This window comes from Callorhinus ursinus, unplaced genomic scaffold (genome assembly GCF_003265705.2).
Source record: "Callorhinus ursinus isolate GAN/ISIS: 27379988/994484 unplaced genomic scaffold, GSC_fseal_2.0 scaffold4, whole genome shotgun sequence".
Taxonomy (NCBI): domain Eukaryota; kingdom Metazoa; phylum Chordata; class Mammalia; order Carnivora; family Otariidae; genus Callorhinus; species Callorhinus ursinus.
The window spans coordinates 102,793,149-102,815,673 of record NW_027397066.1 but is presented as its reverse complement, the minus strand read 5'-3'; the positions used below and the strand labels follow the sequence as shown (position 1 = coordinate 102,815,673).

At 35.8% G+C, this 22,525-nt stretch overlaps 1 long non-coding RNA gene across 1 annotated transcript in view; it reads left to right on the top strand.

The window, feature by feature from the left end:
* Nucleotides 1-166: 166 nt before the first annotated feature.
* Nucleotides 167-22,525, top strand: part of LOC112825772 (uncharacterized) — a 35,187-nt gene continuing 12,828 nt past the window's right edge. Inside the window, exons 1-4 of the long non-coding RNA XR_003208796.2 lie at nt 167-218; nt 4,676-4,757; nt 8,759-8,870; nt 9,905-9,985. This is a non-coding gene — a long non-coding RNA (uncharacterized lncRNA). The remainder of the gene's footprint in view (nt 219-4,675; nt 4,758-8,758; nt 8,871-9,904; nt 9,986-22,525) is intronic.

The window sequence follows — 22,525 nt, the reverse complement described above, 5'->3', positions numbered from 1 at the left end:
ACTTAATAGAGATTATTTTTTTGTTCACAAACTTGTATAAAAACATAAGGGTCATTTGGGGAGATGCTGACAAAAGATAGATAGATAGATATGTATTGATATATATTGATAAATATTTTTGATTGAGATTAGTAACTTACAAAGATGTATAATATTTTTTTTCCGCAGTAAAACCTCCACATTACTCTCTTGATGTAGTGTTCCAGTTGTGGGGAGAGGTTAGTATTGGCTCTTTATTACTTTTTAAAGAATAATAGTAAGTAAATACATGTACTCAGTGCAGGCGCCATGTTAACTTGTGATGTTCCATCATATCTAGTTCACTCTTCATTTTTTTCCAGAGGTTTTAGTGTTTTGACCTGTTTATATAAAACTCCATCCATCAATCTTTTTATCTTTATAGACAATTTATATCATTATCATGGGTCTCTTGATATGCAGTAGTTAAAATTATATCCAAAATATTCCAAGGAAAATGAGACTTAAATTTTTGTACAAACAAAAAAGTATCTTTAGATTTATGTTTATCATCAATGAAATTTACTTACATATACTACAAAATGGAAATTTTGGATTGAGAAATTACTAGCCTGTTTGCATCAAGGGTCTTCTACTTCCATTTCTCAATACTGTTAGTTTCTGAAGATGGTACCCAATTATTCTGTATTTCAAGAAATTTCTTTGCTCTTGGATATCTAGTACCTAGAACTTATAAATCTAATGAACAAGTCTACCTAGGCTGAGAAAACTTAGGGAAAACAGATTAAAAGTTATAAAGGCATATTTAGCACAGGTCAAAGCTTGGTGTTTACCAAAGGTTAGAGTTGGTGATTTGGTTTCATAGTGATTTACTTTTCACTGATAAAGTATGATGCCTTCTTTTACTTATCAGTCAAACCCAGTTGTGTGAAAGAGGAAATATTATAGGCATTTCAAAAAGCGAAGGACTTAATACAGGAAATTGGATGTTTACAATATCATTGGAAGGGCTGAAGGAATGGGAGTCACAGACCAACTGGATGGAAGGGAGAAAGGGTAGTTTATAGAAAAATACCACATTATTTTCCATACTCCCTCAGTCAGTCATTCCGATCTTCAGACAGGCATGATACCCCACATGAAATAAAATAGCATATCTAAAGCAATGAGAATTTAGTCTAAAAAATAATAAACCCTTTAAAAAATTAAGTTTCTAATAATGACACTAGTTAAATATCCTCTCTACAGATACTTTCCTAAAAATGTTTTCCCCCAGGTTTAATGGGACATCAGGTTTATCACCAATTTGGAAATTACTATGAAGAGATAATATGTCCTTTTCTATCCTCATTAAAGTCTCCTTAATACCAAATTTGGAGGCAGATAAGGGTTGGCCCCTAAAATACAGTGGAGTAGAAAGAATATGGGAATATGGTTTTTATATGGATTTTTGAGAAGCATGAGCTGTAATCCTGGCTTCAAAAATCAAAAACTATGAGATTTTCTACAGGTTACTTATCTTGCTGGACCTTTGTTTTCTTATTTTTCTTAAAAAGTAACGAAAATACTTGATAGGGTTGTTTTGAGAAGCAAATTAGACTATGTGTCCCAACATCAGTAAATGGTAGTATTGAAGGAATGTTCTGTACATCACAGATACTACGTTAATACTTCTGCCTTCTTTTGTCTATCTAAGATATTTAGGAGATTAGCAAATTACCAAATTCATTATGGTAGAAAAGGGGATGTGATGACTGCCATAAGATATGCAGAGAGGTGAAAGATACAATTTGGTATGAGATAATACAGGAAATGACTTGGTTCTTTTTATTATTGTGGTAAAAAAACACATAACATAAAATGTACCATCATAACCATTTTTAGGTGTACAGTGAAGCAGTGAGGTTGGTGCATAAATATTTATGATTGTTATATCTTCTTGGTGAATTGGTCTTTTTATTACATCATGTCCTTTGTTTCTTATGATAGCTTTTGATTTAAAGTCTATTCTGCCTGAGATTAGCATAGCCACTGCTGCTCTTTCAGCTACTATTTGCATAGAATATCTTTTTCCACCTTTTCACTTTCAGCCTGTGTGTCCATGGATGTAAAGTGTCTCTTATGGGTAGTTGGATCCTATTTTTTTCAATCCATTCAACCAACCTATGTCTTTTGACAGGGGAGTTTAATCACTTTTCATTTCAAATAATTAATGATAGGAAAGGACTACTAACATTTTGTTCATTTTTTCTTTATGTCTTGCTTTTTTGTCCCTCTTTTTCTCCCCTACTGCCTCTCTTTGTGTTTTGTTTTTATAGTGATGTGCATTGATTCCCTTCCCATTTTCTTATGTACATATCCTGTAGCTGTTTTCTTTATCATTATCATTGTGGTTATTATATGAAACATCTTAAATTATAGTATCCTATTTTAAACTGATAACAAATTAATTTTAATCTCATACAAAAACTACTCCTTTACAGCTCCACTCTCCACTCTATGTTAATGATGCCACATTCCAACTTCATATATCTATATAACTTATATATGTTATACACCTATTAACATAGGGTTTTTTAAATGTTTTTATCATTTGAATTCTATGCACCATAATTACAATGGTACAGGTTACTATGAAACCTACTGCCTTCAGAGATGGATAGTATTTTGGTCTTTTTGTTTTTGTTGGTCCAGATTCTTATCATTTCCTTCCAGAGCTAATTGGAACTAACTGCTCTCTTTATCAATTACTTCCAATCTGTCTTAGGCATGGCTGCCAGAGTGCGCTTTCTGCAATATGATTCTGGTTATTTTACCCATTTGAAATATATTAATTTATTTTCTTCAACACGTCCCAAGAATTTGACAAAAAGGACTACCACACCTTCTGTGTTATGCCCCCTTGCTTGTGGTCTGAGTGAATTTCTCACTTTCTCCAGCATGATCTCGTTCATGCTGCTCCAAAGTCCACCCACTTCTTTGTGGAGGAAGCCACGCTCCTTTCTGCAGTGAGGTCTTTTCACTCGAAGTTCCCTGCACTCCTCTTGCTTTTCCCATGGTCATTCTCGTCCTGCAGGTCTCAGGGCAGAATTTTCCCTTTCAGGGACTTGCCAGACCTCAGGTTGTCAGATATAGCAAATGAAAATACAGAACATGCAGTTAAGTTTGAATTTCAGAGAAGCCAGCTGGCTCATATTTGGTGTTTTGCCTAAGTCTTCCATCCCCCCAGGCCCGCCTCATCTCAGTCTAGGTTGTGCCCCTTTGTGTCCATTATGTGCAGACTTAATTCTCCTCCTATTTAAAAATAAATTCCAGAAAACTTCCCTTTATGACTAGATGTGCTTCATTAATAGCAACAATAATTACTCAAATTTAATTTATTGGGATCTTTAACATTTAATAATTTTAAATAATAATATTTAATATTTAATTATGGTGGTTAAAATATACCAATAGCAAACCACAATTCTTATAATTTTATATGACTTATAAAATACATAATTTATAAAATAATTTTTCTGAGTGGAAATTCTATTCATTTTCCCATAATGATTGCTTTGTGAAAGACCTTCTTAATGCATACATCACACTGCATTAAAAGTTCCATTTTTATCTTTTTTACCAGTACATAAAGATTCTTTTCTTTTTCTTTTTTCTGTACATAATACCTGGCCTAGAGTTGGTTTCTCAATAAATGAGCTCAATTTCACTACTCTATTTTAGTAGTCTGACACCATAAGTAAAAGGGATGAATTAGAGGATAGTAGTAGGAATAGCAAAGAAAATATAGTTGTGAGAAAAATCGCAAATGAAACAAACTAGGATATGGTAGAGAAAGATTTATAAAGGTCAGAAAGACGCTAATAAACTTTGTTATAAGATAGTTCATTGTAATAAAGGAAAAGTTAATATGGATTTATAATTAATTACACAAACATTTTAGAAGCCTATTCAATGATATGGTAAAAAAAAATAATGATGCAGGTAGTATTTCTTATATGTCTTAAGTGAAACTAAGGCATTTATAAAACAATATATTCAGCATAGAGATAGACCAGATGCATCTATAGGATAGCCATGAAAATATCTCAGGCAAATGAAATTTCAGGAGTTTTTTTTATAGACTTTTTCATTAGCCATATTTTATAAATTTTATGTTCTATAATGAAATGTATATTGGTTTTGGGGGTTTTCTTTGCGTGCACATTTCATTTTGATGCTGTTTAAAAAATTCTGACAAATCAGGAAATGGGGGTGTAGGAGTGATGGTGATGCAAAAGGGGGAAGCCATGGGATAGGAGTTGGGGGTTGCCAGGGGTAAGTGGCAGTAGTGTCTCCTTCACCCCCATGCCTGCTGTCATCTCCTGAACAGAGTGTCACATTCCAAAATGGATGGGTGAGTCCTCTACCATGTCTGTGCAGCTCAAAGCGATCCTGCATATCATTGAGGACCTTGGTATCATTTTCATCTTACACAAATATGATGGCCAAGCCCTTGGTGCCAAACCAGCCTGCTCAGGCCACCTGATCCAGGTAGGTGTTCGAATCCTCAGGCATGTGGTACTTGAAGGCAATGTTCACCCACCCAATGTCATGCCTCGACCAAATAGGCTGGTAGCCACAAGAATTCATCATTGAAAATCTTGAAGTGTATATTGTTTTATAACAAGAAAAATTAATGTCATTTAAAAAATAGGAATCGGAGCTATCAATCCTTGCCAGCACAAAAGATGATAGGACTCCCAAAAGAAAAAGAGAAGTCAAGAGAAGGTACTGATGTAAGTGGAAAGATAATGCAGTCTTATGTTTGTTTTTTATATCCCTTTCTATTGTGGAATATTTTTAGCATATAGAAATAGAAATAATTTTATCATATGACTACCCATGAGAATGTTTCAGTTTTTTTAAGAATAAACTTAAATTATACATGTGCAACAGCAATTTAGACCTTAAGAAAGAAACAAAGAAAGAAAGAAAAAGAAAGAAAAAGAAAGAAAGAGGAAGGAAGGAAGAGAAAGAAAGAAAAAAGTAAGAAAAATTTAGAATGGTGAAAAATCTAAGAATCATCTTCATGTTAGAGGTTAAAAAAAGAAATAAATGTAGAAAGGGAATAAATTATTTGGAAACCTGGTCTAGTCTAAGCAAACTGGTATGCCACTTCTTATGCATTAAGTCATTTAATCTTCAAGCCAATCCTATGAAGTAGATATTACACCTGCTCACTTGCACAGGTGCTGAGACAGGTTGATAGTGGATAGCGGTAGCAGCTGTTGTGGTCATGATACTAATAGAAGAAATATCAGAGAGAGAACACAGCTACCATCCAATTGGTGACACCAGTGCTGGGGACAGTGCCAGAGCTTTGAATGAATTTAATGAAATTATTAATTTTAATTCATATAAATTAACTTAATAATTATTAATTTTAATAAAATTCCTAAAAGAAAGGCTCTAGTGGAAGAAGTGAACTGAAACTAGAACCTCAGGGCACAGGCAATTTTGAGGAATGGGAAAAAAGGGGAGTCAGCAAAACAATGGGGCCTAATGATTTGAAAGAAAAAGACAACCACACAAACACTGTCCCATAATAAACAAGAAAAAGGAGAGTTGCAGGAAAGGAAATATTGAAAGCTGCAAGGAAATTGAGGAAAATACGACTGAGGTCGTTAATGACTTAATCTTGGACTTTCCCAAATTACGGTGCTGGCCAACTCCACCCTCTGCCTTGAGCATTCTTGTAAGTTTTGGGGTCCTGGCTAAAAACTGTTTTCTCCATTTGGGCTCAAAATGTTTATTTGTACTTAGTAATGTCCCTTCTCACATCACAGATTTGGCAAAATAAGACTAATTCTTTTCCATTTTGCAACATTCAATTACAATTACCACACACAAGCACACACACATATGTAAATTATATAAAAATTTATCTCATATATTTATATATAATATATATTAAGGTAGGATATACAATCATATAATTTTAATTATATATATGTAAATGAAATACGATCTTTTACTTACTTTAGGTATCTGGTCATCATATTATTTTTACCTATTTATATAGTCTTATTAAATTATTCTGAAATTTAGCCACAAATTTTGCTTCTCTGTAGCTTTTGCTACAAAGTTTGTGGCTGCATCCCATCCACCTTTTCTAAACCATTGTAATAACTGTAAAATTACATATGTTCAGTACCAATCTGGTAAAATCCCATTGGCACTATTTATCCATCAAAGAAATATTATTCATACTTCATGTATCCAGTGTTTAACATTACATTTTCCATAATTCACGCTGTAACAATTTATTAAAAGAAGTACAATATTGGTTGTGATTTTCTAGAACAAACTTTTCAAAAGTATCAATTATATTTGCCTAACACTTGAGGGAAAGTTCACATGTTCTTATCTATTGGACATTGGACACTGTATCTGACAGATATTTTCTTTTCTTTTTTCTCAATAGATATTGCTGGTTTAGATATTTAATAATCCTCTTCTCTTTTCTTTTTTTTATTAAAATATGCTTGACATCCTATCCTTTATTATAATTTTGTTAAGTTTTATCCACAATTGTTTTTCAGAGATTTTCATGCAATGATGCCATTCCTTATGTTGACTGAATGGTGGATTCTGTAACTTGATTCTTCTAGCTTACCCCACAGAGGATTTCCAGGATTAATGCTTTCAGAGCTACTTAGAAAGTGAGGTCTCCTCTCCCTCTGGGGCTTTGAACTCTCATCAAATGGGCAAAATAGAGCTGAACTGTCTGAACAATTCTCAAAGTAATTTGTCCTTATAGAAATGGAGGAATGACTTATTTTTCATTATTAACTCATCTTCCACTCAGCCTCCTTTCTTTTGTTGTTCGATTCTATGCCTCTAGGCTCTGAATCAAGTCGCACATTCCTTGGAATCTTATCACATATGGTGCCCCCACTACTTGCTGAACTACTCCCCAGCTCTGCTAGCAAGCTCCTGAGAACCCATGTCCCCTCAATGCTAAGCTTCAGTTTCCTCACAGAGTGTTCCTCATACCTTTCTCAGGAGCTAGACAGGAACTTAAGGAGGCTGAGTCTTCCTAGGAGCTGGGCTCTAGGCTGCTAGAAGCCTTGTTAAAGTTTGCACAAGTCTCTTAGTGGAGGAGTTTGGATGGAATGTTCCTGCTGAGAGTTTTTACAGTTCTCAAAACTATCCCTCAGAGACGTTCAGTTTCTAGAAAGTGCTGTTCTTCATTTGTTTCTGGATTCACAAACTGGAGAATGGTGAGAATAATGTCATCAATTCCTGTCATTCTAAGAAGCACATTTCAGGGGAAATAGAGACTTCTGCTCATCTCTAGGAATTCTGCCCAGAATATGAAACAACTGATTTCATGTTCTCTTATAAAAAGTGTTATACTGAATTCTCAGTAAATGTTCTACCTAGGCTTTGAATGGTGAGTAAGCCTAGTAAACCAGCAGAGAGAAGGAAGCAGAGAGCCTAAATATGACCAAATTTACAAAAGGTATGCTTTGATTTTATCTGTAGACCAGGATCCTAAATCTTCTGATATTTTAGTTAATTTCTTTTTGGGAAGCCATTTATCATTTGTACCTGTTATCAACTGAATTTTCCTTTAGTATCTACTTGCCATCAGTTTAGTGTCAACACCCAATTCTGAAATGTTGGAAGATGCTTATCTCAGCATCATGGACTTGGCCTTGGGATGTGCCGCATAGGCAATCCTTTGACCACACATTCAGTGAGTTAGAGGTCACAGGAAAAGTTTAATATACTGAGACTCTTTATTTCCTATACAATACAGGGGATTAATTTCTCCCCCCCACCCCTTTATCAAATGGGTTTAAACTAAATCTTAACTAGAATGTTAATATAAAACAGATGAATATGGACTAGCTCTCGCAGAAGTTGAAGAAAGTAGTCAGAGTCCACTTGTTCTCAACAGGAAGCACCTCTCTCCTTCTGGAAGTCCATTAGATAGCCCTGTAAATTCACAGGATTCTAGAGAACTTTGGAAACAACAGGATTAGGTGAGAGCCACCAAGTGTGATTGATTGCACGCAAGGGCCCACCGCTGACACCCAGCAAGAGCAGAGCTCTTCCAGTCAGGTACCCTTCCTGGGCAAGTCTCAAAGCTATCTGAGGTCTAACTTGAAAAGTTCCCTTTCCCTGGAATAGGTACTAGGCCTAAAGTTAGTGCTGGATCATTTATAGATGTTCTGCTCCATTATATTCTGTCCTTGCAAATCCTTTAGTATGTGATCATTTAATGTAAGTGTTAAATAAACATTTAAATAACAATATAACCCTGTGATAGAGTCTGAAATTTCTGCCTTTTATATGACTATTAGGGCCTCATGTAGGCAGAGAGGCAGGCAGAGGTTGAGAGAAAAGCAGACTCTCCCCTGGGCAGGGAGCCCGACGTGGGACTTGATCCTAGGACCCTGGGATCATGACCTGAGCCGAAGGCAGCTGCTTAACCAATTGAGCCACCCAGGCACCCCAGTACTTACTTTTTAAACACAATTCTATTTTAGAAGTATACAAAAATTATTTTTTAAAAAGTATCGCTGAAGGGTAATATCATGAAGACAGCTTATTATTCCAGAAAAAATCAGATTCTACTTCGGTGGTCCCAAAAATCTATTTTTTAAAGTATTTTCAGGAGACTGAAACTTGTTTCCCACCTGGGCAGACCAAAAGCAAAGGAAAGTACAATGATGGATGAAATAAAAATGCTGATACAAAAGCTTCCTGAGTTCCCCTCCTCCCACAGATGCACTGGATGGACAGGTACATGTGGAGCAATGCTCTCTGAGCGAGGTTCTGAAACCAGCTGACTGACTCCTATACATCAGACAAATGAGAAGGCACCCCCATTGAAACAGGTAGAAGAAGCTAAACACACTCTCATCATAAACCCCATCGGTAGCAAAGAGCCATACAAACGGCAGGGGATCCCCACCTCCCAGCTTCTCTCTGAGGGTGAATAAGTTTGGACCCCTACATCTAGTGCCCCAACTTTTAAGACTCCCACTGAAGGGAAGGGTTCCCTAAACACCTAGCTCTGAAAGCCAGTGCAGCTTGTGACCACTTAACCCATAAGACTATAGTAAACAAAGAAGTGATTCTTTTGTATGACTGGAAGTTTGTACCCTTTAATCTCCTTTACCTATAAGTTATGGGGATGTAATGTATGACAGAAGGAATACAGTCAGTAATATTGTAATAACTTTGTATGGTGACAGGTGCTAACTATACTTATCATGAAGATCGTTTTATAATGTATAAAAATATTGGTTCACTCTGAGGTACACCTGAAACTAATAGGATATTGTATGCCAACTATACTTCAATGGAAGAAGAAGAAAAGAAGAAGAAGAAGAAGAAGAAGAAGAAGAAGAAGAAGAAGAAGCAGCAGAAGCAGCAGCAGCTAATTTAGCAGGCACTAGGGGCTGGCTGGATTTGCCTCAGAGATCAGGGAAGCCCAGGACAACACTCTGCCTTCTCCTTCCAATCCTAGTACCTCCCTGAAAAGAGCTGGTACACAGATCTGGCCCCCAGGTTTGCAGTAGCCACATGAGGAACAGGTCCCCAGATTACCTGGCTTTAATAGCCAAAGGTGCTTACATTCCCAAATCCTATAGGAAACAAAGAAGTAGTTTAATTTTTTAACTTTTTAAATTTCTTTTAAAAGTGTAAATCCAGGATAATTAACATAGAATGTTATAGCAATTTCAGGTGTACAATATAGTGATTCAACAATTCTATACATTAGTCAATGCTCATTGTGAAAAGTATATTGTTAATTCCCTTCATCTATTTCATCCGTTCCATCCCTCTGTCTCCCCTCTGGTAACCATTAGTTTGTTCTCCGTAGTTTAGAGTCTGTTTTTCGGTTTATCTCTTTTTTTCTTCATAGTTCACAAAGAAAGAGTTCTTAATGAGCACAGCAGCAAATCCTTCAACAGCTATACACCCAGAGCCTACTTGGAGGAAACAGGTAAAATCACCCATCTCCTGGTTTCCTCCTGGAAGGGGTTTAACTACATACTTTCCCAGTTGCTGACTCAGGGTCCAGTTTCTAATCAGCCTGCATCTAGTCGCTGACTTCAATAGGATACTGCCAGGTATTGGTATTCCTGCAACTACCAGAAGGCACTAAGAACAAAGAAGGAACTTGAACAATCTTCACAAGTTAGAGAGACATCTAGGAGCTCAGGCCTGGCTGACTAATAAGATGCATCTCCTATGTGAGTCCACTGTCAAAACTGGGAGAGATGGCTATTTTGTCTAATGTGGAGAAAACCAATCAGGGGGTCAAGGCAAATGAAGAAACAGAGGACTATATTCCAAACAAAGAATGAGATAAATCTCCAGAAATAGGTCCTAATGAAATGGAGATAGTGATTAACCTGATAGAGAGTTCAAACTAACCATAAAGATAACAAAGATGCAGAGGTCAAAAGAGCAATACATGAACAAAGTGAGAATTCCAACAAAAAGATACAAAATATAAAGTATTCTTGGTAAGTTTCCCTTATTGAATCAGAACAGTACATCAGAACAATGTTCATTACTTTTTAAAGAAGTCAAATCTGTTTTTAAGTGTACTTGCAAATGGTTAAAGAAAATACATGTCATTTTATTTTATGTCCATACAGTTTGCAAGTACATAGATATTCTTATATCTAAAATAAAGCTAGCACAGGTCACTCTTACATATCAAATATTGCTCAGAATATTTTAAAATTCTGGTAAGTTCACTGCAGTTCAAATAAAGAGGTCTAAGAGTCTTATCCAAGCAGCTGTGGTTCCTATTTGAATTTTAGCCTAGATTATTAAAACCTCAAGCCACAAAATCCCCCTAGGAAATCTTGCATAAGCATTGTTCTCATTGAAAAGGGCTGGGATCAGAAAGGAAGCAAGAGGTTCATGCTTTAGTTGGCTTTAGAACATCAAAAACCAAGTGGTCAATTCTCCTTTAGATGTGTGTTCATAACCCCTTTTAGAGGCAATGGAAATTATATGTGTGGATTTGGGGAGAACATACCCCCAAGTAAGCAAATTAAGAAATGCCAAGAACAACCAAATTTCTTTGCTTCAAAAAAAATTGGCTTAAACAATAGTTATTTTAAAAAATAATTTTATGTAATATGTCAAGTAAATCTATTCATCAGTGATAGAATTTCTATGGCCAATTTGAAGGAAAGACCTTAAAAATACTTTAACCATATTTTTTTTTCTGGTTTTGACCAAAAAAATACAGTTGCTAAACTATTTTTGAAAAAGGAGTTATTTATGTTTCTCCAAAGCAAGTATCTCATAATTCAAAAATTGGTTATTTTTCTACCAGGGCCTGATGGAAACATTTTCATATTTGCTAATAGCATGGCATGCAAAAAAAGCCTTTTTGTGGAAATAACTTCTAGAACAGCATGCTAAAGACATAGATGGTATCATTGTGAGAAATGAGGTAATGTTCTCAAATATCCTTAAGACTGTGTCTGATAGACAGTATTAATTTAGCAAAAGAGAGGTGAGAAAGGGAGAGATAGATAGGGAGTTATTATTTTTGAGGAAGTGGTTAGGGAGTTCTGCTGAAAATACTCCTCACTGTATCCAAACCACAAAGGTTTACTAAACAGAAATTTAAATCAAAAGGCAAACAGGATGTTCATCTGGGACACATTTTTGGACACATAGTTTTAATACCACATGAAAGCTGCACAATCCAGATGTAAAAGAAATAAAATTTAAACAAAGAAACAAACAATAAAACAAGAAGTGAAATTGGATGATAGCCTTTAACACAGAGCACTTCCTTAGTGAAGTTACTGGATCACAGAGCGATTTACTTTGAGGAAGAGGTGGGGCAGGTTCTGGAAGTCTGGGTTTTCTCACAATGGAAGAAGTAAAATAGCAATCTGATTTTAGGCAACAGTGAGCTTTGGCAGCCTCTACTTTCTGATTTCTTAAATTATCTCTTTTAGACTAAAGTGGAAGCTTATTAAAGCCAGCACTTTAATATCAGATCAGCTGCAGGAAGGAAAATAGAGAAAAAATTGTTGGGACATATTGTACCCAGAACATTATGAAGCAAGAAATGAGTAACAATTTCTACCTAAGGCTAGTCATCCTATCACAAATACACAATGATAATGCCATTAAAACTCAGAACATTAAAGAATTTGAAAATAGGAAAGTCTATGCTAAGACTTAACAAAATAGGGCATGTTACTGTAACATAAAACTATGGTATTTTTCACACAGTTGGAAGGGAATTTTTTAGAGTATCATTTATTTCTTAGATTCTTAATTTTAATATTTTAAATTACAAATGAGAGGTAGTAAGCAGCCATAAAAGTCAATACCTGAGTTTCATGTATTTTAAAATAGCAAATTTTAAGCATTTACATTCTCCACATTTTTTTTTTTTAATAGATTACTCAAAGTCCAAAGCCTAATAACAATGTCTGGGTCTTCTGTCCATGTTGTAAAAAACCCTGGCAGATGCTAGCTATCAAATTTTCAAATTAAGTTTCCTTCATTTGCTGAATTTTTAAACCGCACGTAACAATCTAAGATACACATAGGTCCTTTGTATTTCTTCCCCACATTAGTTTTGGAGACCAGGAATTAAAACTACTAAATGTTTGGTTCTTTAAACATTTATTTATTTTTTTTTAAGTTTTATCTTCTATCTTCTTAAAATGTAAGGTGAAAATACTTAGAAGTTATTTTTGATAGTGACCAAATCACATGTTTTAGACCCTGTGAAGGAAGGAAATGAGTTTGGGAAAGACCAGCTTATGAGACACAATTATTTCAGAGAAGTAAATTGCTGATATTTACTGATAAATAATCTTAGAACTTCTTGGAATTTGCATTATTTTTACTGAAAATTATTACTTATTTTGTATAATTTTTACGTATTTGTGACATAGTTTTGTTTTCCTAAATAGAACAGAGATTGAACTGCCATAGTGTGCAAAATAGTAATAGCCACAGAATACTTTACAACAAAAAGTACTGGATAAATATTGATTTAAACCTAGGAGAAGAATATGGTTGGGCTTCCCTTTCTTTTCTACATCATTAAAATGGATGCATGACATTACTATTCATTCTCAATTGATTTATCATGGATTTTTCTCATAACAGCTTGTCTGTCGTGTTTTGAAACCTGAATTATTTAATTAAGATATCATTACTTTTTCTTTTCCCTTAATGCTTTGAAACTTTGCTTTTCATTAACATGTTTGTTTTTTCTTGAAATTTGAAGGTAATGTTATACTAAATATATTGAGGAGTAACCTGTAGTCAATTAGTTTTAAACTCATACATAACAAATTACCACAAACTTAGCAACTTAAAAGAGCACATTTATTATCTCATAGTTATCATGGGTCAGGAGCTCAGACATACCTTAACTGGGTCCTTTGACAAAGATGAAAAAAATCAAGGTGTAGGCTGGGCTACCATCCCTTCTGACCTATCCCAGCTCATATTCAATTCCCTGTGTAGAGCTCAGTTCCCTGTTTTCTTGGTGTTATCAATGGGGGGCCGGGGAGGAAGGGGGATCGGAGGGTTGCTCTCAGCTCCCAGAGGCCACCATGGTGTCCTGGTAGGTGACCCTCTCACAGTGTGGTGCTCTTTTTCTTCAAAGCCAACAGCAAAGACAACTCACTCTAGTCAGCTAAAAGAAAGTCTTATATAACATAGTGCAATCATGAGAGTGACATCCATCACCTTTTCCATATTCTGTTGTCTTATTAAGAAAACACAGATCCTACCTACACTCAAGGGGAAGGGGATTATATAGGGTTTAACACCAGAAGATGGAGATCTCTAGTGCAGTCTTTGAAATCTGCCTCCCATGTATGGTAATATGTATTGTTTTACTAATTTAGAAAAACACTCTTATTTAGAAACTATTTTAGCATTCAAAATATTACTAAATAAATCTGGGTGATGTTTACTTGCTTTTTCACATGAAATGTATTACTACCTTTAATTTTAATATGATAATATTCAATATGACCAACTACATCATATTTAGAGAATGAAAATTACAAATATAATTTGGGCCCCTACAGAATCAGGAGACCAAGCTGAAAATATTTGTTTCAAATATTACCACTTATTAAGAACATTTTTAATACAAAAGTGATATATTTTAGCTTCATTCCTCTGCACTATTTTGAAATTCACTTCTTTTGAACATTTTTGTTATAGAAAATAAGATTTTTTTCCTTTTCCTTTTACATTCATTCATTCAACAAAAATATATTGAGTTTCTTCTGTACTTTAAGCTTTTTGTTACATTCTAATAATGTAAATCAAAGATTATTGAGGAGTTACACCTTTGTCAGTTACTAGCAGTATGACATTGGACAAGTCCTTAAAGTCTCTGAGCCTGGGGCACCTGGCTGGCTCAGTTGGTTAAGTGTCTGCCTCCAGCCCAGGTCATGGTCTGGGGTCCTGGGATCAAAGGGTTCCCTGCTCAGAGAGGAGTCTGCTTCTTCCTCTCCCATTGCCCCTCCCCACTGCTTATGCTCTCTTTCCCTCTCAAATAAATAAATAAAATCTTAAAAAAATAATAAAAATTAAAAAATAAACTCTCTGAGCATTAATTTGCTCAACTTTAAAATAAATGTGTAATTTTGTTGCTATTTCATTTGACAAAATAATATTTAGTTCTACAGTAACCCAGTCATTATGGAAGGCCTCAATATTCTGAGATAGAAGACATAGTGAATACCTTCTGAAAGTTTGGTCAACGAGTAAGACAACATCACAGCATTAACTCTGTTATCATTAAGAGGAGCACACAGAAAGACATGTGAGGCGTAAAGTCTGAGCAGAGTTCTGATGGATGAGTGGGAGTAAGCCAACTGTGTCAGATGAATTTAATAGCAAATGCAAACAGGTGCATGAGAGAGCATGTATATTTGGGGGAACTGCAAATAAATCAGTTGGATGGAATGTGGTATGTAGACAGAGAGTTGTGTGATAATAAAGTATCTAGATAAGCACAGGCCTGATCAAATAAGTACTGGCTTAGAAGCTCAGACTACATCCTGAGTAATGGGGAGCAACTGAAAGATGTTAAATGAGAAGTAAAAAAAAAAAAAAATTACCATTTTGCTTTTTAGAGCTTATTCTGCTAGAGGTGGAAAAATACAGAGGAAATCCCATCAGATGGATTTAAGGAGCTGTTGCAGTAAGAAAGACAGAAAGATAAAAACAGGGCTGGTAGAGATGTTAAGGATGGGATGGATGTGAGCTATTAAGAAGGCAGTGAATCCAGTTCATCAGGGCTAATTGGAGAAAGGGCATGAGGATAAAAAAGAAGGAGTAGATGACTTGTGGGCTTTTTGATAGCCTTGATGGTTGTTCCCTTATCTGATAATGGGAATGGAGCTGGAGGAGAAATGTGGGGAGGAAAGAGAAGATGAGTTTAATTGGGGAATTTTAAGTTTGAACTTAAGATGTCTTCTGGGGGGGATTTCCAGCAGACAACATAATATGGAATTACAGATCTTAAGATATAGTAGAGATTCATCAATGTTTCTATATGTGGAATATCTATAGTTCATCCAGGGAAAATAAAATAAGATTGAGAACTTAAAATTAGATTTCATGTGTGTCAGAGGAGACAGAGCCCAGGAAGGGTCCTGAGAAATACTGGCCTACATTCTAGAATAAAAAACTAGGCCACAAAAATATCACATTAACCACATGGTTAGAGACTGAGAAGGAAGTAAGCATTCATGTACCAAATGCCATAGAGAGCTAGAGTAAGGATAAAGATCCAAAAAGAGACTATTGATAATGGCTTCGCTCTTGACCAAGAGCAGTTTCATGAAGCAATAAGAGAGGGAGCTGTATTTCGTGGATTGAGGAATGGAAAATAGGGAATAAGGGAGGAAAAGTAAGAGTAAACCATGTTCTCAACACATCTGATAATGACAAAAATAGGAAGTAGAGCAGTGTTTATAAGCAGTAATGACATAGGTGGAAGATTTCTCAAGAAATCTTAGTGATTTACTCATGCCTTATATAAATAGACCAAAAAAAAAAAAAAAAGGTGTGTATGTGTAGACAGAGAAAGAGATAAAGTTACATAAATCTTTATAATATAAAAAATATATGAAGATAAAAAATATATAATGTATAAATATTACAAAATATATTTTAGGGTCTAAAGCATACTGGTAAAAATATAGGCTATGAGGCTGGATATCCTGAGTCTGAATCCCAGGTCTACCACTTACTGGTTAACCTGCCTTGGGCATGTTGCTGTGTCTCCCTCTATCTAAGTCACCCCATCTGTAAAATGTAGATAATAGTATCCGTTTGAGAGGAATTACATGAGATAAATAAAACATGCAAAGTGCTTAAGTTAGTGTACAGTCCATAGTCAACACTGAAGAAATTTAACTCTTATTAGTTATGGTTCCTAGGGATCAGAGACTAGTTTGAGCAGAAAATGAATTTAATAAAGCATGATAGGTAGCTCCCAGAATCTCTGAGGTCAAGCGTGTAAACCATGCACCCAAGAACAACTACAAAATGGGGTTACTCCAGTGAAAATACTCTGCCATTTTTACTAAGCATTGATGATGATAATGCAGTTTGCACTAATGTTTTGGGGACCCAGCTCATGCTAATAAAAGCAGGGCCTGATGTCAGAAGTCAGATACTTTTGCTGTTCCTGTTTGTGGTATTTGGCTCACTTTTGAATCAAAGTTTTATCTGATCACATCTTACAAGATTCTGCACATCAGTCACAGGACAACTGGGAGAATAAATTCTGGCTTCTCCATAGCAGAGGCTGTACTCAAAAGGGGCAAACTTCAAACATAAGAAGGGTGTTTCATGAATGTTTGGCATTTAAAAATATCTCAGAAATATCTATTCCTTCACCCCTCTGGTTAGTGGAGGCACAAATTTACTTAAAGTTGTTAGAAAAATGCACTTCACCTTTATGTGGTTTTAAATCGTTTCTTTTTATATGAAACAATCTAGTGGCTAAAGAATCAAAAGTACAATTTCCCATCAGAACTATTCTTCACATTCCCTTCCTCCTTGCCAAGATGGTATGCGGGCTGGAGGAAAACATGTCCTTCATGGATTTGGGCAAATGTGTCCCTTACGCCTCCTGCCCATCTCCATGTTGCTTTCCCATGGAGGGAGCCTAGAATGGTCTTTGATATGGAAGGAAAATGTATGTGTGCTTACTCCCAGTGTTCTAAACAGGAACTTTGTGGTATCAACTCTGCTGCACTTGTGGCTTTTCTTCAGACTTCATAACCTGTGTCACATTTGAAACCATGGCTTAAAAGGGACCATCAGGAAAGACGGGCTTCAACATAGACTTCACCCACCTCTGATCTAGCGACACCAGTGGAAAGGCTTCCCTACTCGCCTTTATGGTGGACTTTCTTCATAACAAATTCTGACTTCTTTATCCTTGGTAAAAGGAAACTATCTATGTTCTAGGGTGACAAGCCAAATACTCAATACATTGGTACGTTAGTGGAAGCTAGAGGGTTTAAAAAATAATATATTTTTTTTTCTCCCAACCAAGCCTGGCTTTCAAATCTTTGGTCTTGCAGTCAAGTCAAATATTTTATTCTGGATGTCAGAAGCTGCACAGCGGCCGCCTCTGACTCAGTTCCGTCTAGCTTCCACAATTCCAGTTCTCCCCAAGGCAAACAGATGGCTCTGGCAAAACTGGGGTGGGGGGGATGTTCTATTCAGGAAATGCAAAACAGAAAAGAATATTTGTCTCTTTTCCAAAATATTGCTATCATTCTACCTGAAAGGGACTTGCGTGTTTATATACCAAGAGTAAAAGGCAGGTAGATAGGAGGAGACAGAAGTCAGACTAAAGAAAGCGGATCAGGAGGTTGTAATTGCCCAAGGCGGAGGTAGTACCCAACCTCAAAGCACAATTGAAGGGATTTGTTTGAAAAGGACAGAGCCTTTCCATTGAAATAGAAGAGCAGGGCCAGGGCGAGTAATAATCAATCACCGCTACACTGCTTCTCCGCTGAGCCTATAAGGTACAACAGTGATTTTAAATGGAATGCCGTCACTGTGAGAAATTTCCAGTCGTCCTGTGATCCTCCCTTCAAACAAATGTAAGTCATTTTGTTAGAAAAATAATAACCCTGTCCATTTACAACACTAGCACAAGTGTCTTATTGTTTTTGCTCGGTTGAGAACATTAGCCAGACCCGAAGTCACAGAGTGGTCTATTCTCCACATCAGCTGGTTTGGGTTTTAACCAGGACTGATGCCTTGTCTTGTATTTTCTTTCACTGTTTCCTTTCATTATGTTTCCTTTAATGCATTTCTTTTATTCAACTTTGGAGACGGAATATGGCAACCAGATTTTAGATTATTAGCTCATTCAATAGGAAATATATATTTTTGTTTCAAACAGTGCATCTGTCTGCTCTCAGGAATGTTAAATAATAACAATAGCACAACAACCGAGCAGCTTAGGATAGGAAATGAAAACCACCATGAGTTCTGGAACACATGGAAGGACACTCTAGGCGGAATGTAATTAAGTAGTTGGAATTTGTGGTTAAGGCCACCAGGGTTAAAAATATGCCTCCTGAGCAAAGTGCCTTAGATTTTTCAAAGATCACAAACATTGGCACGTATAATAGGATGATCAGAACATCCTCCCTCCAGGCGCCTCCACCATAAATATTGATTCTGTGTGCCTTACAGAGCTCTATTCTCTCAGTTAAAGCCATAAAACGAAGAGAACATGTCTTCTTGGGAAAAGAGAGAAGAGAATCCTTTTTTTGTTCCCCATTAGGGGACATATAATCCAGTTACCAGAGCTGCCATTTTTCTACCTCATCTCCTCAGCTGAGAGAAACAAACCCACCATATTGAACATACTGTTAGGGAGAAGATACAGAAATGAGAATAACAGCACGGAAAAGACTCCTGTTGGAGAACCATTCTCCTAAAGCAACTTTATTGCCTGCTTCTTCTATCCAGGGCTACAACTCCAAAAATATGTAGTATGCAATGGATCTTGGCAGTGCAATCAAGCAAAAACAATACAAAATGAAAGAAAACTCATCTCTTACTCTGCCTCAAGCACTGAGAAAGCTGGTAGTGAAATGCCAGGGGAAAAAAATGAATACTGATATTGTGGTTTTACTGCATGTTGTAGGCTTAATAATGGCCCCTAAAAGTAGTCAGGCCTCCATCTCTGGAAACAAATAAATGTTAATTTATATGGCTAATGGGACTTCGCAGATGATTAAGTTAAGGATCTTGAAATGGGGAGATTTTATGAATTATCCAGAAAGGTATTCTTTTAAGTCCTTGTAAGCAGGAGACAGAGGGCCATTTGACTGCAGACAGAAAAGAAGACTATATGATGGAAGCCAAGGTCAGCAGAGTCAGAGAGAGAAAACCTATGCCACTGCCTTTGAAGAGGAAGAAGAGGCCACAACCCAAGGAATACAGAGTCCTGGAGAAGCTGGAAAAGGTGAGCAAATGGCTTTTCTCCCAGAGCCTCTGGAGGTAGCCTGACACATTTGACACCTTGATTTCAGCTCACTGAAATCCATTTAAGAAGTCCATTTAGGACTTCTGACCTCCAGGCCGTAAGTGAATAAATTTGTGTTTATTCTGCTCAGGTTCAAGCTATTCAGGTTGTGGTAATTTGTTACAGCAATCATAGGAAGCTAATATCCTATATATAGTTGTGATCTAAAGTATACTAGAATAAGCAGCCTGACAGCTCCATAAGTCACTCAACCAAAGTCTGATTTTCACTGCTGTAACCCGAGAAATATGGTCCATATTCAGATCATAGAATACTTCAGAAAGGAATAAGAACATTTATATGGCAGTGTTATTTAACGTAAATTATTATTATTATGTTCAGAATATCTTACTCTGAAAATAATAATAACATTATATGTTGAAATTTTAAAAAAAAATATTTTTCTTCCAGGTAACCTAAACAAACAACAAAAAAAAATTTTTAATGTAAATAAAATGTAAAAGTGCAAATAAAAAATAATAATGTAAATGGTCCTTTAAAAGCCCTCTGAAACACATTTTGCCTAGTAGCACCTATGAGAATGTGTGTACAAAATTAAAATATAGCGAAGTTGATTGATAATTTTTCCATATCTGGTTAAATAAATGAAAATGTTTGCAGGTGAACAATTAGTTTAATTAACATTGAGATAGTTAAAAATACCAAATAAACTCATTTTTAAAAATTGAACCAACAGATTTAAACTTAACTTCAATTAATTTATTCAGTACAATTTTTTTTCTTTTAGCAAAGTACAGACAGTAAATCCATGTTTTTGTTGTTGGTTTTGCTCTTTTTATTTTACTTGCTTGTTTGCTTTTCAGATTTCTTATTTATCAATCAATTGTATTGGGATCAAATAAAACCTCCAGAATAATCAATTTGACATATATTTTTTAAAGATTTTATTTATTTGACAGAGAGAGAGAGAGAGAGAGAGTGCACAAGCAGGGGGAGTGGCAGGCAGAGGCAGAGGGAGGAGCAGGCTCCCCGCTGAGCAGGGAGCCTGATGTGGGACTGGATCCCAGGACCCTGGGGATTGTGACCTGAGCCGAAGGCAGTCGCTTAACCAACTGAGCCACCCAGGTGCCCTCAATTTGACATATTTTATTTTATTATTGATAAATTTCAACTACATATAGCCACTTAAAATATTTCCCTGGTCATATTCCCATATATAATTTTCAGGTACTCATTAAATGTATTTCAATGTAAAAGGAGTCCATTCCACATCAACTGAAGATCTAGTGCTTACTAAAAGATTCTTTATTCTAGTAAACATTTATTGAACATTTCTCTTCATTTATATTCTTTTATTTCAGGCTCCCAAAACTTCTCACAAACATTACGGTAAAAGTCTCCCAACTGGCCACTTTCCATTGGCTTTTATTAAACCACCCATTTTCTATCCGATTTCACAGTGATCTTTCTAATCACAGTATCATTCCCATGATTAGAAAATTTCAGTTGCTTGATATTGCTCTTAAAATAAAATCCATACCTCTTTGTATGTTTTATAAAGGACTCCATAAATAATATCTGTCATTTCTCTCTGGTCTCACTTGCCATTCTCCAGTTTAACTCCAACGGAAACACTTTAAGAGCCCATAAATTCACTGCTATTCCGGCCTGTGCAAAGATTCTCTTTGCCTGAAAATCCTTCACCAAACTATAAAGTCTGGCAGATGGTTGGATATGTATCTCCAAAGTCTGTGGGAGCTACAGTTATCCAGATAGGGAGTGGACTTAAAAATCATAAATACAAATGAGATTACTCAGAGAATGTATTTACAGTAAGAAGAGATTGTGGGTGAATATCTAAAGAATACTGACATTGAAAAACTGAAAAGGAAAATAAACTTATGAAGAGGAATTAAAAAGGAACAATCAGAAAAATTAAAGAATAGTAAGTCAAGCAGAGAAAACAATTATCATCTGGTTTCACTTATTTGTGGAACATAAGGAATAGCGTGGAGGACATCAGGAGAAGGAAGGGAAAAATGAAGGGGGGGAAATGACAGGGGAAGACGAACCATGAGAGACTATGGACTCCAAGAAACAAATTGAGGGTTCTAGAGGGGAGGGTTTAGGGATGGGTTAGCCTGGTGGTGGGTATTAAGGAGGGCACGTACTGAATGGAGCACTGGGTGTTATATGCAAACAATGAATCATGGAACACTACATCAAAAACTAATGATGTATTGTATGGTGACTAACATAACATAATAAAATAAAATTAAATTAAAAAAAATAAAGTCCAATGTACTGGGAAAAAAAAAAAGAAAAGTTAAAGAATAAAAAGCCAGGATAGTATAGTATCATAGAAGCTTATGGAAAAGAACATTTCAAATATAAGGATGTTGCCAAACAAAGCAATTAAGAACAGAGTAATGCCTACTGGCTTTGTGATAGGAGATTGCTCCATTTTTAATGGAATGGGAAAGTTGGAAATTTGAAGAGGTGAGGTTAGGAATTTAAAGATGTGAGTCCAGATTTCAAGATTGAAGTAGAGGATTACTACTCTCAAAATACAGAAAATGAAAAGCTAGCATACTGGTTGATTCAATAAATGTTAAATCCACCTTGATAATATCAGACATCTGGGGTGAAGAAAAAAGTCATGTCAAATCCTTCAGTGAATGGGAGGACTGACAAGGGATCAGTAAATCATAGATTCCCAGAAAGATGAGAATAATAAAGCTGACGTTTGAGCCAATGTGGAACTGAAGGATTTACATATCCATGAAAGAAAATGGTCTGACCCTGTAAATTGGAGAAAAGAGGACTTCAGACCAGTTTTCTGAGCTGGGGAAAAAGGAGCAGTAAACACTTAAGAACTATCTTATTCCTCCTCTTAAGTTCCATTTGAGAGTTTCCTTCTGTATAGAGTACATTTCTTTTTTTTTTTTTTAAGATTTTATTTATTTATTTGAGAGAGAGAGAATGAGAGAT